Raw genomic sequence first — 15,478 nt, forward strand, 5'->3', positions numbered from 1 at the left:
ACTCCTCTCATCTCCTTTAGCGCTGGTGCCACCAGATGTCCCTTTACATCCTCTCTTGGCCAAACATGCACTTAGAAGCAATTCCTTCCTTCCGTAAGTCTTGAAGTGTACTACCTGTTGCTTATCTACATCACTGTTTCCAACAATTGGTGGCTATTACTTGAGAAGCCTCCAGAGGTTTGGCTGAAGTCGAATGACAGAATTGTATCCACATGGTAGTGATGTAACCAAATACAAATACAGTATTCAGATATCAGATAGTGTGTTGTAAACAGATACAAATAACAGTTGGACTTTTATGTTTTTATGAAGCTTGCAGTAAAGTTCAACATGGCATCTGGTTGAGACTACAAGATACAACATAAAAAGTCGTGCAAGAGGGTGGGAAGTGAGTGAGTGATCAGATATAAAGCTTGCAGGACAAACACACACCACATTCGTTAACATGAACAATGCTAGTAACAGCCTAATTTCCTTAGTAACTTCCTGGCCCAGGCTTGTGGCAATTAAAATTAGGCTACTAGTTTATTTATATTTTATTTTGGGAAAGAGAACCAACTAAATTCAGTAGAAAATATCGCAAGTGGGTATGCGCAAAAATAATAACTGCATGAATGCGATTAAAAAAAAAAATCTCTAGTTAAGACTGGTTATGAACTTGAATGATGAAGCTTAGGTTGAGGAACTGTCAGAGACAGAATTCACACCCCATGCTAACAGTGCTGACATTTCTACATCTGGGGTTTCCCCCCAGAGTTTCTGGGGGTGTAGGGTTAATATTTATTAAAAAAAAAAAATAAAAAAATAAAATAAAAAATGGCCATGCCCACTTTGGATTTAAAACCGATTACAGATAAAAACATGGACATCTGGAGCCCTAGAAAATAGCATTGCGTTATGCCCCTGCCACATGTAGACCTCAATCAAGGAAGTGCTGAAAGTCTAATTAATAAGCTACACTGTTGATTGTCTATTACAGATGGTTGAATGGAGGGATTTTATATTATTAGGGATATGACCAAGCCTTCTCCAAACACTAATTAGTTTTTTTTTTTTTTAATTTTATTATTATTTATTTTTTTTTAGCATTTTATCATGCAGCCAGCAAAGCATGATAGAATGCTGAAAACAACAACAACAGCGACAGCATTGAAACATCATAATCATGGCTTTTACTATATTGTGTCCATGATGTGAAGTTCTTCATATTCCATAAACCATAGCAATGAGTACATTTCTCAGGGGGAATATCTGGTTTATGGGTTTTCCTGCATGTGCATACGTATATCAAATTTGGATAGCCTGATAATTACCTAACCTTTATGAAGGTCTACTATGAAATTGCTTTTCTTAAAAAAATACACTTAAATTAAACTTCAGGAAATTCTGGATGATTCCTGATTTCCTCTTTCTCATAATGTAATATTAGCTTAATGATTTTGCAGTGTTTTCCATGTAGTTACCATACACCATCTTAGTTGTTTTACATAACCTGGCTATATTTAACCATGGTAAACAAATTAACATAAATATAAGTAGTTAGTGAAGATATTACTCAGTCCACCAAAATGGAACATATAGGTATTTATACTGCAATAACTTTTTGCATTTTAAATATCACAGTCTATCCTATAACAATGGATGAGCACAAGTATAAATACATAAAATGTCAATTAAGTAGCATAAAGCACATGCTTGCATATATTACAGTTTAGCATAAATTGTGTTATAAATTGAAATACCGGGGGAAAAAGAACAAAACATTTTAGTTTTAATGAGCTTCATAAGCATGCACGCTTCATAAGCCTTAGTAGCAAAATGGACATTTCAGTAAAACTAGGAAGTTAATTAGGAAGACGGTGGAGGTGTGGGCTTTCTTCAAAATTCAGCTATTGCATTACTCCATAGAAACAATAACAAGCACAAAAAAATTAGCAGATCACAGTACTGTAATTCAAGAAAAGTTAATAAAAGTTCATAATGTACTGGCCTCATCTTTGGATGCAACACTTGGTTGGTTGCTATGTAATTTCAGTGGGAACACCAGTGCTCTCTAATCACTGTTATTCACCCACACGCAACTCTCACACACATAAAAAAAAAATCCCAAACAATTACTCACTGCCGTGAAAATGAAAAGATAATTAGGCACAAGAGGAAACACCTTTTGTCTTAAGTCATTAAACCTGAAAGCTTTACTACCTGCTCACAGCTTTATTTCCATTGAAGATGTGCTTGTGATGCCATCAAACATAAACGTGAATGATATACATTTTCTTTCAGACTTACACACTCATTAAAAGAAAACATTCTTGTTCACCCACAGACTACAGGCACAGAACATTTTTACATTTTAAATTTGCAGCAGTTGAAAGGCTGCTCTGTTTGATGGGAACTTTTAGCTATGTGTTGGTTACAAGACAAAGGCATAATGGTGGCGTGACTCAGAAAGAAAATCTGTTTACTGGAATTTCCTTCCTAAATGAATAGCTCTCTTCATTTTGCCTCAACAATAAGCCAGAGCATTATTTCATTTTATTACAGACAAGACATTAATAAGCTTGCGGTTGGTGTATGAGTAAAAGATCTTAAAGCATAAACATAATCCAACATTGCTAAGAGCTTAAAGGGTAGAATGTCAGATTAAATTTGAAATGTCCACATTGGGTAATACATGTAGGTGTCACTGCTGTTTCAGGCATAGAAATTTTAATGGGGACTTCAGGAGTTCGACAATCATTGCATGGCTCTGTTGATTCTTTATTTTTGATGTTTTTTTTTTAAAAAAATTATTATTATATAATAATGACATAAAATGACAGTGATAACGATTATACAATGGATATAAAAAGCCTACACAACCCTGTTAATGGCAGGTTTTTGTGATGTTAAAAAAAAAAAATTAAACCAAGATAAATCATGTCAGAACCCTTTCTATCTTTAAAAATCGCATGTGCACACCCCTAAACTAATACTTAGCTGAAGACCTTTAAATTCTATCACAGCTTGCAATCTTTTGGAATAACAGTCAATCAGCATGGCACATCTTGTCTTGCCAATATTTCCTCACACTTTCTTGCAAAAAACATTCTAGATCCGTCAAATTGTAAGGGTATCTCCTGTGCACAGCCCACTTCAGGTCACCCGACAGATTTTTAGTTGGATAGAGGTCTGGGCTCTGGCTAGACCACTCAAAAATATTGGTCTTCTTTTGGTTAAACCAGACCTTTTTAATTTGGATGTATGCTGTGGGTCATTGTCATGCTCACTGCTTACTAGCAGACACCTGAAAGTTTTGTACTAAAATCGACTAGAATTTGTAGCTATTCATAATTCTCTCCACCTTGATAAAATCCCCAGTTCTAGCTGAAGAAAAGCAGCTCTGAACCATAATCCTGCCACTACCATGTTTCACCTTAGGTATAATGTTCCTTTGGTGATATGCTTGTTTTTGCACTAAACATACCTTCTGGAATCATGGAATTCTTGTACCTTTTGGAATTGGTCTCATCAGACCATAGCACATTTTGCCACATGGTTTGGGGCGATTTAGTGGGTTTTGGATATTTTTTGTGCAAAAGGGCTTCTGTCTAGCCACTCTACCCCATATGATAAATTGTTGTCACATGCAGAAAGCAATTACTATTATCAGATATTCCTGTGGCTCCTTTATTGTTGCTGTAGGTATCTTGGCAGCCTCCCTGGTATGTATTTGTCTTGTCCTTTTGGAAGAACATTCTGTCCTTGGTGATGTCACTGTGGTGCCCCGTTTTTTCCATTTGTTGACGATGGGCTTCATTGTGTTCCATGGTACATCTAATGTCTTGGAAATTCTTTTACACCCTTCTACTGATTGATATCTTTCGACAAGTGAGATACCATACATGCTTTGTAAGCTTTTTGCAGAGCATGGCTTCAGCAGTGAAACCAAGCTGTTAAGCAAAATCCTAAAGAAACAGCTGGTCTTTATTTGGGGTTAATCAGAACAATTTTGTTGATGACAGCTGCATGATAATTACATTTAAACATGAGATTGAATGTGATTGGTTCATTCTGAACACAGCCACACCCCCAATTATAAAAAGGTGTGCACACATTTGCAAGCAGGTTATTGTAACTTTTTATATTTTTCCCTGAAATGTTTCTGATTGTTTTTCTTTTAATTTGTAGATGTTGTAATTTCAAATTGAGGATGGAAAAAGGTCTAACGTGATTTATCTTTGTTTATTTTTTTTTTAACATCATAAAAACCTGCCATTTATCAGGGGTGTGTAGACTTTTTAGACCCATTTTAAAAGGTAAAATAAAAGACAAGTAAAAGGCCTGAAAAATGACAAGAATTCAAACAAATACCAAAAGGTAGATGTCATTAAATACAAATACATGGTAGCTTATTGGTAAATTTACAGTGCAGCTTGTAATAAGTAATAATACTTAGTGTTTTCAGCTTAATATGTCAACAAATGAACAATCTGAAGTTAAATAGTAAGTAAGTACATTTTATTTATAAAGCACAAGTGCTATACAAAGTGCCATACACTCATCATCTGCTTTATTAGCAACCGGCACATTCATGCAATTATCCAATCAGCCAATCCACTAACAAAATCACAATGCATAAAACAATGCAGATGCACGTCAAGAACTCCATTACTCTAATCCTCACAGCAAAATTCAGAATGGGGAAAAATGTGATCTCAATGTCTTTGTGGCATGATTATTGGTCCACCCCCCCTTGAACTGGTCCAAATTCTGTAGTATTACAACCTGGAACTGAAAAGGACTTAAAATGGATTATATGTCATGATGATATGTTAAGCACTCTATAATGTACAGTAAATCGATATATTTCCACCTTCCTTTATTTCAGGAAACTTTCAGCATGTGCCAGATAAGTTATCAATGCCCCCATTTGAAGTCTATTTACTGGTTAACGAATCAGGTGACCACTGCTCAGTGGAACTGCTGGATAGTCAGTAAACACGGGATTCCCAGTACTTTCACAATCGGATGCTCTTCCTTATCATGAGCAAGCAAGTCACATCCCCCAGGCCTCTGATATCAGTGTGTGGCACACACCTATATGTGAATGTGCTTGCCCTCAGACATATTGACAAGGATGCAGTGTCGGTCGCTTTAGCACTAAAGCCTAATGTTTGTTCTCAGTAATGACTGTCGTGTGGAAAGGGTTGCGTTTGCATTTGCTTCCTTTGACAGCTGTTTTCTTTGTCCTTCTGGTCTCCAGACTATCCTCCTGTCTTTGTGCCAGCACAGGTGATCATGCCTTGCAATTATACTCTACCTATATAGACAGGTAGAGTTTATACACACACAGGGTCTGAAGAGTGTACCGCCATGAACTGATTTATTGCATGATTTATAAAACATTAAAGAAATGAAGCCAGGCGACACCATTCTTCACTTAATAAGTGGAAAGAAATGCTGTTATTTACTGAAACAATAATCATGATATCAGATAATGAATGGAGAACTGTACAGACTGAGATATGTACAAAATAAAACATGTTGGAGTGCCCTGTTATAGGAAAATAATCAACGATGGCATGGCCCGACATGAAATGAGTCAGTGTTTCCACTCCATCATTGATTATTTTCCTTTAACAGCTGATATCGTAGTGTTATATTCCTCTTACAGTATACCACATATAAGAGGAAACAGAAACAATGAAAAATGATGCATTATACTTTTTTATCCATTTAGTTACATTTAATGTTGAGGAATGTCCATGCAACAAGTTAGTATTAGTAATTTAGTTCGTAATTATAGCAGCTACAGTACAGTATAAACAGTACTCCACTCACCAGCCTCTCTTTTCTTCCTCTTTAAGTTAATAAGACTAGAAATGCAAATTGACGTGTTACTGAGAAAACAGAAAGCACAAAGTCCTCCGTCCCGAGAGACTTTACTGTACCATTTTGGAAATCACTGGAGACTCCTCACATAAATGTTAAATAAATGTCTTCTTACAGAAAAGTTATAAAAGTCCCTGTTATAATAGGCTATTACTGTAGGAATGGTAACATAGAATCCGTTAGAATGTTATAATCATTAAAAGACAGCAACAGTTTACACTATGTTAAGAACATGCATCTATAAATATTGGAACGAATTCCACAGCATCGCAACAATGTTAAAAAATTAAGAAACTACTGCATGAACAGGACAATCAACTACATTTGAATGTTATATAAGAAATTTCTCAAAAAGCTCTGTTGATTCTGAGTTGTGTCAAATTTTGCATTAATTTCTCAACACTGATGGAATAAATACAGTTCCTGGGAATGGACTCTTTGAACTTCCATCAAGCTGCCATGTACCGTAATACACCAAATATGACACAAATCAGAGATGCTTCCTTTTATTAGTGACTTATAACAAAACTATTCTTTTGTCTCCTTCGATTTATTTCTATTGTATGCTGCCCTACAATTGTACTTTGGCTGTGTTCTAACAACACAGGTATGTGTAAATAAATATTGCAGGTCTACACAAGCCAAAAAGCTAGCTGCTCGGCACGACCAGTCAGCTCATATTATATGCAAACTCGGCTACAAATGTAGGGACATTTAATCTGTGACTTTACGGTATAGAATCACTCTGAAGGAAGGGGCCGGACCATAAACGGAGCTAAATATTGGTCTTTAGTAACCTTTACGTTGCACAACCAGGCTTTCAAATGAAAGTAAATTGTGCAAGTGAAGGAGATTAAATCCTGTGACATCAGTGGAAAAAAGCGGTGGTTCTATGCGTCTACATGCTCCCTCACCCCCTTCTCAGAAGGCTGCTATTTGCTCTGGGCAAATGGGCCAATTGCACAACTGTTCAAACGGCTTCTCACAACAACCTGTGGTAAACAAAGGCACGAATGAAAGCAGTACTGATTTACACATCACTTCCTTAAAACAAATCCTTTTAACTATGCTGTTTTTTTTTTCACTATGGCACCAAGTGTTTAACTCTATCTGTACTGCAAAGAGCAAAGTCCATCAAAATGTCACATATATGAGGAGTTTGATTAAGAAATTTTATGTTCGGTGCAGCGTTTCTGTGTAAATGGTTGTATTGCATCACACAAATACTTAACTTGTTTTTTTTTCTGATTGGTATGCTGTAAAAGCAGCAGTCCTCTCTTTCTCTTTCTTTCTCTCTCTCTATCTGTCTCTGTACATGAGAGAGGGTTGTGTAGAACACCCACTAAATCCCCGTGTCCTCTGCATGGCCGCTTGCGAAATTCCTGAAAGTATAAATAGGTGGCCTGTGCATTTCAAATGAGGATCTCGGTCTAAATGTTTCCCAAGCAGAGAGTTATTATTACTCTTGCAGCACGGGTGGGTTGTGGGATCGCCGTCTTTGGCCTCATCCATGTGAAAATCTTGAATGATATTAGACCACAAAAGGCTCTTTTATCACTCATCCTGTGTTGACCGAGCGAACCGTCTATAGACGGGAATCACAGAGTGCATAAACATAAATAGTGTCGTGTTCTGGCTGACGAGGCCACCACATAGCCTGTGGCGGGGGAAACAATGTTGTGCAATCAATGGGCTTGGCTAATTACCATGGGATTAAATAAAGGCTCCATGGCAACCACTCTACATTTTCCAAAACAAGACTCCCTTCCCTCCATCCGTCGCTGTGACACGGCCACTTCAACTCCGCTACCAACGTGATTAGGCCGTTCTATTTATTCCTGACGGCCCATGTTTGGAGCTAGCAAGCCTGAATGTTGCTTTGCACGCTCCAAGACGTCCCAGTAGAAGCAAACCTCTTGACACTACTAAATGCAGGCATGTACTGAATGCACTGGACAACTTTCTTGAGTGTCTGTCCATCAAGGACTAACGGAGTGGAAATGTTTCCTTGGTGTTTGAAGGGAACCACAGAAAGCGAGCTTGGCTGCATGTGTGGTCGTACGAAGTTGGAACGTGTTTCACAATGTTGGGCAAATCCTGTGGGATTTTCCCAATTAGTGCCCTGTTCTTAGCTAGGAGTGAAACCATAGGGCTGTCACCATAAAGCCAGTAGATTCATGGATCCATTTCTCATTGCAAGGCACAGACTTTATGTTTGTAGTCAGATTTAACTCTGTTGTTGTATCTATTCAGGTGCGGGTCCCTGAGGACAGATCCGTGAGAACCTCTAGATGTAAACGCATACTCGCACACATTTGAATGAAAACTCTTTAGCATCTTAAAAACTTAAAAAACGTTTATGAAAACTCTAGATCATTGAAATGTCTAGTAGTAAGTCAAAGTGACTGATTATTAGATATTATACCACAAGCACTGTTAAAACCGATTGGTCAGTATTAATTTTCTATGGCCGTAGTGCTGGCTGTAATTCAAATCATAGTTTCATATTAAAGCACTTGTTCTATCTAATGCATTATTGTTCCTATAGGAACAACTCATTCATAGTTACTTGCATGGCAGATGATCTACATAATCTAAACCTAATAATAAACTTATAAAAAACAAAAGCTGTCGTTATTGAACAAAGAAAAACGTTGATACAGTGAAATTTTCTGTAAGGAGATGTTTATGTAATGATTTTTGAAAGGAGTCTCCAGTGTCAGTGCTTTGTACCATTGAGGACGTTTTCCACCATTGGGAAAGTCCTCAGGATAGAGCACTCTGTGCTTTTTGTTTTCTGGACGTTACACAATATTAAATGTAACTATAAACTGTTAAAAAGCATGGTAAGTCATTCTTTAATAAAGAATAATTGTAGTTATTGGAAAACTGCAGTGGTTTAAGAGGAATAAAGCACTTCAGATGTACTGTTATTTGAAAATAATTCTTTGGGGTGGTAACAACAACTCTGCGTCATGTTGGGCCGTATCACACCACCCCATGGTGGATTATTTTCCTATATAACAGCATGCTTTATATTTTATTCTGTACTTAATCATAACACTCTGCTAAGAACATATGTGTATTAATGTTGGCAAAGAATTAAGCTAATGGTGTATGGGCAGGAAAATTAAGCTAATGGCCAGGAAAATCAGCTACATTTGATTAGAATTAAAGAAATTTCTGAAAATGCAACATTATTTTATTTGGCCAAAATTTATACTCTCAAAACTGATATGAAAAATATCAGTTTTTGTTTTATGCACTCTTGAATGGGGTTAGTACTACAATGCACCCAATATTATAATAAAGTATTATGCATCTTTTAAATATTAATATAACAAAACTAATATTTTCTCCCTTTCACTTTTCCATATTGAATGGTGCCCTATAATTGCCCGTTTGCTATACAGATGTTTTAGCAACACAGGTATGCATAAATGAACACTGCAGGTCTACACAAGCCAAGTGTAGCTCAGCATGACTAATTCACTTCAATTATATCTAATCTCAGCTACAAACCTGCTGACTTCATGCTATAACACACCGTGGTCATCTATATGATTGCTCTGAATGAGGGAGTTCGATCATAACCGTGAACATTGTGCGAAATCAATCTTTAGTAACCTTCAACGTTCAAGAAAATCCTTGTGCTTGCAGAATGGCCAGGTTTCTCCAGGCTGCAGTGTGGTGTGTGTGGACTGTAAGAAGCTGTAAAACACTTGGAAAGCAGGAATTACAGCTACAGCCTTTTTATGGCTACGCATACATGGGTCACCTTGTTTTTACAGCGATATTAAAGCAGGAGCAGAGCAGAAAAAAAACCAAGGAGAAGAGAAACTACTGTACTTGTGTAAAAGGACTTTAGTGAGATGAAGACTCTGGTTCATTATCAGTGAAATCTGTGCATGAGCACAATACTGATAAAATAAACATGCACACCGATCTTTTAAGTCTAAGTAAATGAAAGTTAAATAGTTTCTCCATAACTCATAACACATGCTGAAAAACAACAATCTTCTGTGAGTTCGGAGCCTTTGAGACGAGCAGTCGGTCAGTTTAGATTCTCTTGAGCTGAGGTAGTCTTTTCACAGGTCGTTGTCACCTTTTCGTCCTCTCGCAATTTTTAGAACGTTGTTTACGCTTTAACCTAAATATCCAGATTTTTTTTTTCTTTCCTTTCTGATTTCATCTTCGTTCTCAAATGTCACATCAGATTTCTTCCTTGTAAAACAGTCTTTTGCTTCCTTGGTAGGGAATTTCTGAGACATGCTGAATGTCATGCGTGTCATAATTTGTCCAGAGACTCAGTGAGATTAAGACAAACATGAGGAATCTGTGGGTTAATCAAACATTGACACCTATGTTAAAGAAATCTACTCACAGTTTTTCTCTCTCTCTCTCTCACACACACACACACCTAAGCTCCTGGTGTGGAGCATATGAGGTCACAACCAACACAGGCAGGTGTCTACAATAGTTTGTCTTTTACACTGCCGGTGAGCTTATGACCTCGAAGCCTCTCTGACAGATCATATTAGATAAGCCCTTACGCAACACTCTTTGCTGTAGCCACGATGCCTTTTAGAGGTCGATGTCGAAATCATTAGCGAAAACAGCCTTCGCGTGACAACAGAAACATGAGAACAACCCTGGGTTACATGTCGAGCGTCTATACAGTCGTTAACAAATGACCAAAAATAAAACTCAAAATGAAGTTTTGTAATCAAACTATTCAACCCCCATTGCAAATCAGGTTTATTGTCAAAATGTACAGACTTTCAGCTGTCTGCAATGAACAAATCAAACAAAAGCAATTTAAATAGTTCAACATAACGAATGCTTTAAGTGGTTTCCCCAACTTCAACTGAAAATGCAACTTATGACTTATCAAGTTTCAAAATTATTCAACCCCCTGAAGAGAGTCCTTCACAACAGCACAAATATGCAAAACAGATGTTGTCTCAAGCACACCTGATGCTACTAATCAAGGGCTTCATTAGTTGCACCAGGTGTGCTTGAGCTGGAACACATGAAATACCTGTACTGGCTAAAGGTAGAAAATAGATGAAATGCCCACTTGGTTGCAGAAGAAGTCCTGGAAGATTCTACAGGGCCATCACAGTCACCTGACTTGAACCCCATAGAACCCCATAGAAAATCTCTGGTGGGATTTGAAGAAGGCGGTTGCAGCACACACTGCTCATGAGGAATGTGCTAAGATTCCTCAGGAATGCTGCCAGAAGCTGGCGTCTTGTTTGCAGCAGGCCATAACGGCAAAAGGGTGCTCTACTAAGTACTATAGACGCTTGCCATGAAGGGGTTAAATAATTTTGAAACTGTAGAAATCATTATAAGTTGCATTTTCAGTTGAATTTGTGGAAACCACTTGAAGCATTCGTTGTGTTGAACTATTGCAGTTGCTTTTGTTTGATTTGTTCATTGCAAACAGCTGAAAGTCTGTAAATTTTGACAATAAACCTGATTTGCAGTGGGGGTGGAATAATTTTGATCGCAACTACATTTAAATCGTAAATGTCATAAAGCACCAAACACTGGCAAACCAAGAAGGAAGAAGTAAACCTTGCGCTCAAAACCAAGCTTTTTGTGACAATAACTCCATTCAGAAATACAATACAATTTGTGGTCATTATGATTGAATAATAATAACTATGATGATAAAAAACAACCTCTCTCTCCCCTTCTCTCTATATCTGTCTCCACCATTAGCACTGTTAGTGACTCATAAGGACACACCCTACTGATGCCTCCAGTGTTCTTTGAAACCACAAAACTGTTTCCCATTAAGGCTGTAAAGATGAGTCAGAGGGTGAGGAAGGAATCCCAGCCTTGGACTTTATTGACCTAACTGAAAGCCATTGAATGGATGGGAGTCATTCACGCAGGTGCATCTGTCACAAAAGCCTTAAATAAGACCTTGAAAGTCCTTTTAAAGAAAAACATGGAACCTGTATGTATCTATATAGACATTCAGTCATTCCTGTTACTTTGAATGTCTAGTATAACAAGTTCAGTTGGCTTATTTCTACTAGACAGTTGAAAAAAAAACCCAAAATAAAACATGCCATACATTCAGTGCTTTGATAACTACAATCTATTGAGTGATAAAGAAGCCGATGATTAGGAATCGTTTTCAAGAGTATAAGACTTTCGTTCTTAACCCACCTAGAAGCTAATAGTATGATGGCCATGAAATTGCATTGGTCTCTTTACAGCAGTGGTTCTTAAAAGCAAGAAAGAAACGTAGCCCTGATTTTTTAAAATGTAGTTACAGTGGTGGCAATCATAACCCAATGTTAACAGTCATTATATTTATTATTGGGTTCGTCTGTTTGACACTTTGAGTGAGGTTTAATCCAACTCAAAAACAAGCAGCCTATAAATAATGTCAGTTTGACTCTAATGTGTTCTGTCAGTGAAAAGGTCAGGAATTACATGCTCCATGGCTCCAATAAATATCCTGAATATTACTGTACACATTTGAAAATAAGCCTAATATTTAAATAGTTGGATTTGTAATGAGGAGGGTGTCTGTGGAATTTATTTTATAATTAAAGTGGTCCCTGGTTGATCAAACATAATAAGGTTTGGTCTTCATAAGAAGGTCTTCTTCTTGTGTATGACTCAATATTGGTTGAAATATTGACATTTGTCATGCATTTTTAGAATCATATTCCAATGATGATTGGTAATTCAAACGTGAACCCAAAAAGAGGCTGATGTTTACCCCCTAATGCCTCCTAATGGTAATCATGGGTACACAAATGCTTCAGTGTAGGCAAATATTAAACTTATGGTAATTATAACAATAAATGGATTGATTATGTCTCCAGGACTAAATCCAGCGCACAGAGCTGAGGTGCAATGAAACGTGCTCAGTTTTAGCTAGTAAAACTAACAACACTAGCAATGATTCTTTCTCAAATCTGATTGGTCTGATTGGTCAAAGTTGTTGAGTCATTTTATAGTCTAACTTCAGCTGTGACAGTAATGCTAGTAGTTTTTGTACGTTCTTGTTTCTATAGTAACAGCTCATTTACAGGGACTTATATGGTGGACTCTGCGCATAATCACAGGCTAATTACAAAGGGACTTATGTGTGTGTGTTATGTAACAAAGGAAAATGTACAAACATTGATATGATGAAATTTTCTGTCAGGAGACATTTATTTATCATTTATGGAAGGAGTCTCCAGTGTAGCAGTGAGTTTTCTGCCACAGGGATGTCTTTTTTGGGTTTCTCTGTAAGAGGACAAGCTGAGATTTTTGCCTTATTATTTTCAAGAGAGTGAGAAAAAGGAGAGGCTAGTGACGGAATTACTGTTTATAGCTGGTACAGTGAGGGAAAGAAGTATTTGATCCCCAGCTGATTTTGTACGTTTGCCCACTGACAAAGAAATGATCAGTCTATAATTTTAATGGTAGGTTTATTTGAACAGTGAGAGACAGAATAACAACAAGAAAATCCAGAAAAAAGCATGTCAAAAATGTTATAAATTGATTTGCATTTTAATGAGGGAAATAAGTATTTGACCCCCTCTCAATCAGAAAGATTTCTGGCTCCCAGGTGTCTTTTATACAGGTAATGAGCTGAGATTAGGAGCACACTCTTAAAGGGAGTGCTCCTAATCTCAGCTTGTTACCTGTATAAAAGACACCTGTCCACAGAAGCAATCAATCAATCAGATTCCAAACTCTCCACCATGGCCAAGACCAAAGAGCTCTCCAAGGATGTCAGGGACAAGATTGTAGACCTACACAAGTCTGGAATGGACTACAAGACCATTGCCAAGCAGCTTGGTGAGAAGGTGACAACAGTTGGTGCGATTATTCGCAAATGGAAGAAACACAAAAGAACTGTCAATCTCCCTCGGCCTGGGGCTCCATGCAAGATCTCACCTCGTGGAGTTGCAATGATCATGAGAACAGTGAGGAATCAGCCCAGAACAACACGGGAGGATCTTGTCAATGATCTCAAGGCAGCTGGGACCATAGTCACCAAGAAAACAATTGGTAACACACTACGCCATGAAGGACTGAAATCCTGCAGCACCCACAAGGTCCCCCTGCTCAAGAAAGCACATATACATGCCCGTCTGAAGTTTGTCAATGAACATCTGAATGATTCAGAGGACAACTGGGTGAAAATGTGGTCAGATGAGACCAAAATGGAGCTCTTTGGCATCAACTCAACTCGCCGTGTTTGGAGGAGGAGGAATGCTGCCTATGACCCCAAGAACACCATCCCCACCGTCAAACGTGGAGGTGGAAACATTATGCTTTGGGGGTGTTTTTCTGCTAAGGGGACAGGACAACTTCACCGCATCAAAGGGACGATGGACGGGGCCATGTACCGTCAAATCTTGGGTGAGAACCTCCTTCCCTCAGCCAGGGCATTGAATATGGGTCGTGGATGGGTATTCCAGCATGACAATGACCCAAAACACACGGCCAAGGCAACAAAGGAGTGGCTCAAGAAGACGCACATTAAGGTCCTGGAGTGGCCTAGCCAGTCTCCAGACCTTAATCCCATAGAAAATCTGTGGAGGGAGCTGAAGGTTCGAGTTGCCAAACGTCAGCCTCGAAACCTTAATGACTTGGAGAAGATCTGCAAAGAGGAGTGGGACAAAATCCCTCCTGAGATGTGTGCAAACCTGGTGGCCAACTACAAGAAACGTCTGACCTCTGTGATTGCCAACAAGGATTTTGCCACCAAGTACTAAGTCATGTTTTACAGAGGGATCAAATACTTATTTCCCTCATTAAAATGCAAATCAAAGTTTTTCTGGATTTTGTTGTTGTTATTCTGTCTCTCACTGTTCAAATAAATCTACCATTAAAATTATAGACTGATCATTTCTTTGTCAGTGGGCAAACGTACAAAATCAGCAGGGGATCAAATACTTTTTTCCCCTCACTGTATGACAAAAGATAACAGGAAGGAACTTGTCTTATGCACTAAAGATCATTGAGATTACTGTGGATGGTACCACTTAAAAACCATAAAGATGGCTTTGGACCTCAATTCATATGAACAGTTATGCTATGATGGCCAGGACAACAATTGCTATGATAGCTTTAGGACTGCAACTGCCACAAACAGTTTTGTACTCAAGTCTCCATCAGTGAACATTGGAGAAGTTCTACAAAACAGACTTTTCCTGGTTACACAATTGCACTATTTACCATAGAGTGTTAGCACATTTGTAGAAGGGATTTAAATATAATCGTAAATATTTATAATGGTACTATACAGTGTCACTCAGATGAGGACGAGTTCCCTTTTGAGTCTGGTTCCTCTCAAGGTTTCTTCCTCATATCATCTCATGGAGTTTTTCCTTACCACTCTGACTTGTCCATGAGAGAGAAATTCATACAATAAAATTTATATCCTGAATTTATATATATTTCTGTAAAGCTGCTTTGGGACAATGTTCGTTGTTAAAAGTGCTATGCAAATAAAACTGAATTGAATCGGATTATACAGATTAAAGTATGAGATATTCATTCATTTTAAAAAGAATTGTTGACATTGCTGTGGAATAAGAGGAATAAAACACTTCAGGACATGCTTGCTTTATTG

The sequence above is a fragment of the Ictalurus furcatus genome, chromosome 12 (assembly GCF_023375685.1).
Source record: "Ictalurus furcatus strain D&B chromosome 12, Billie_1.0, whole genome shotgun sequence".
In the NCBI taxonomy this organism is placed as follows: Eukaryota; Metazoa; Chordata; class Actinopteri; order Siluriformes; family Ictaluridae; genus Ictalurus; species Ictalurus furcatus.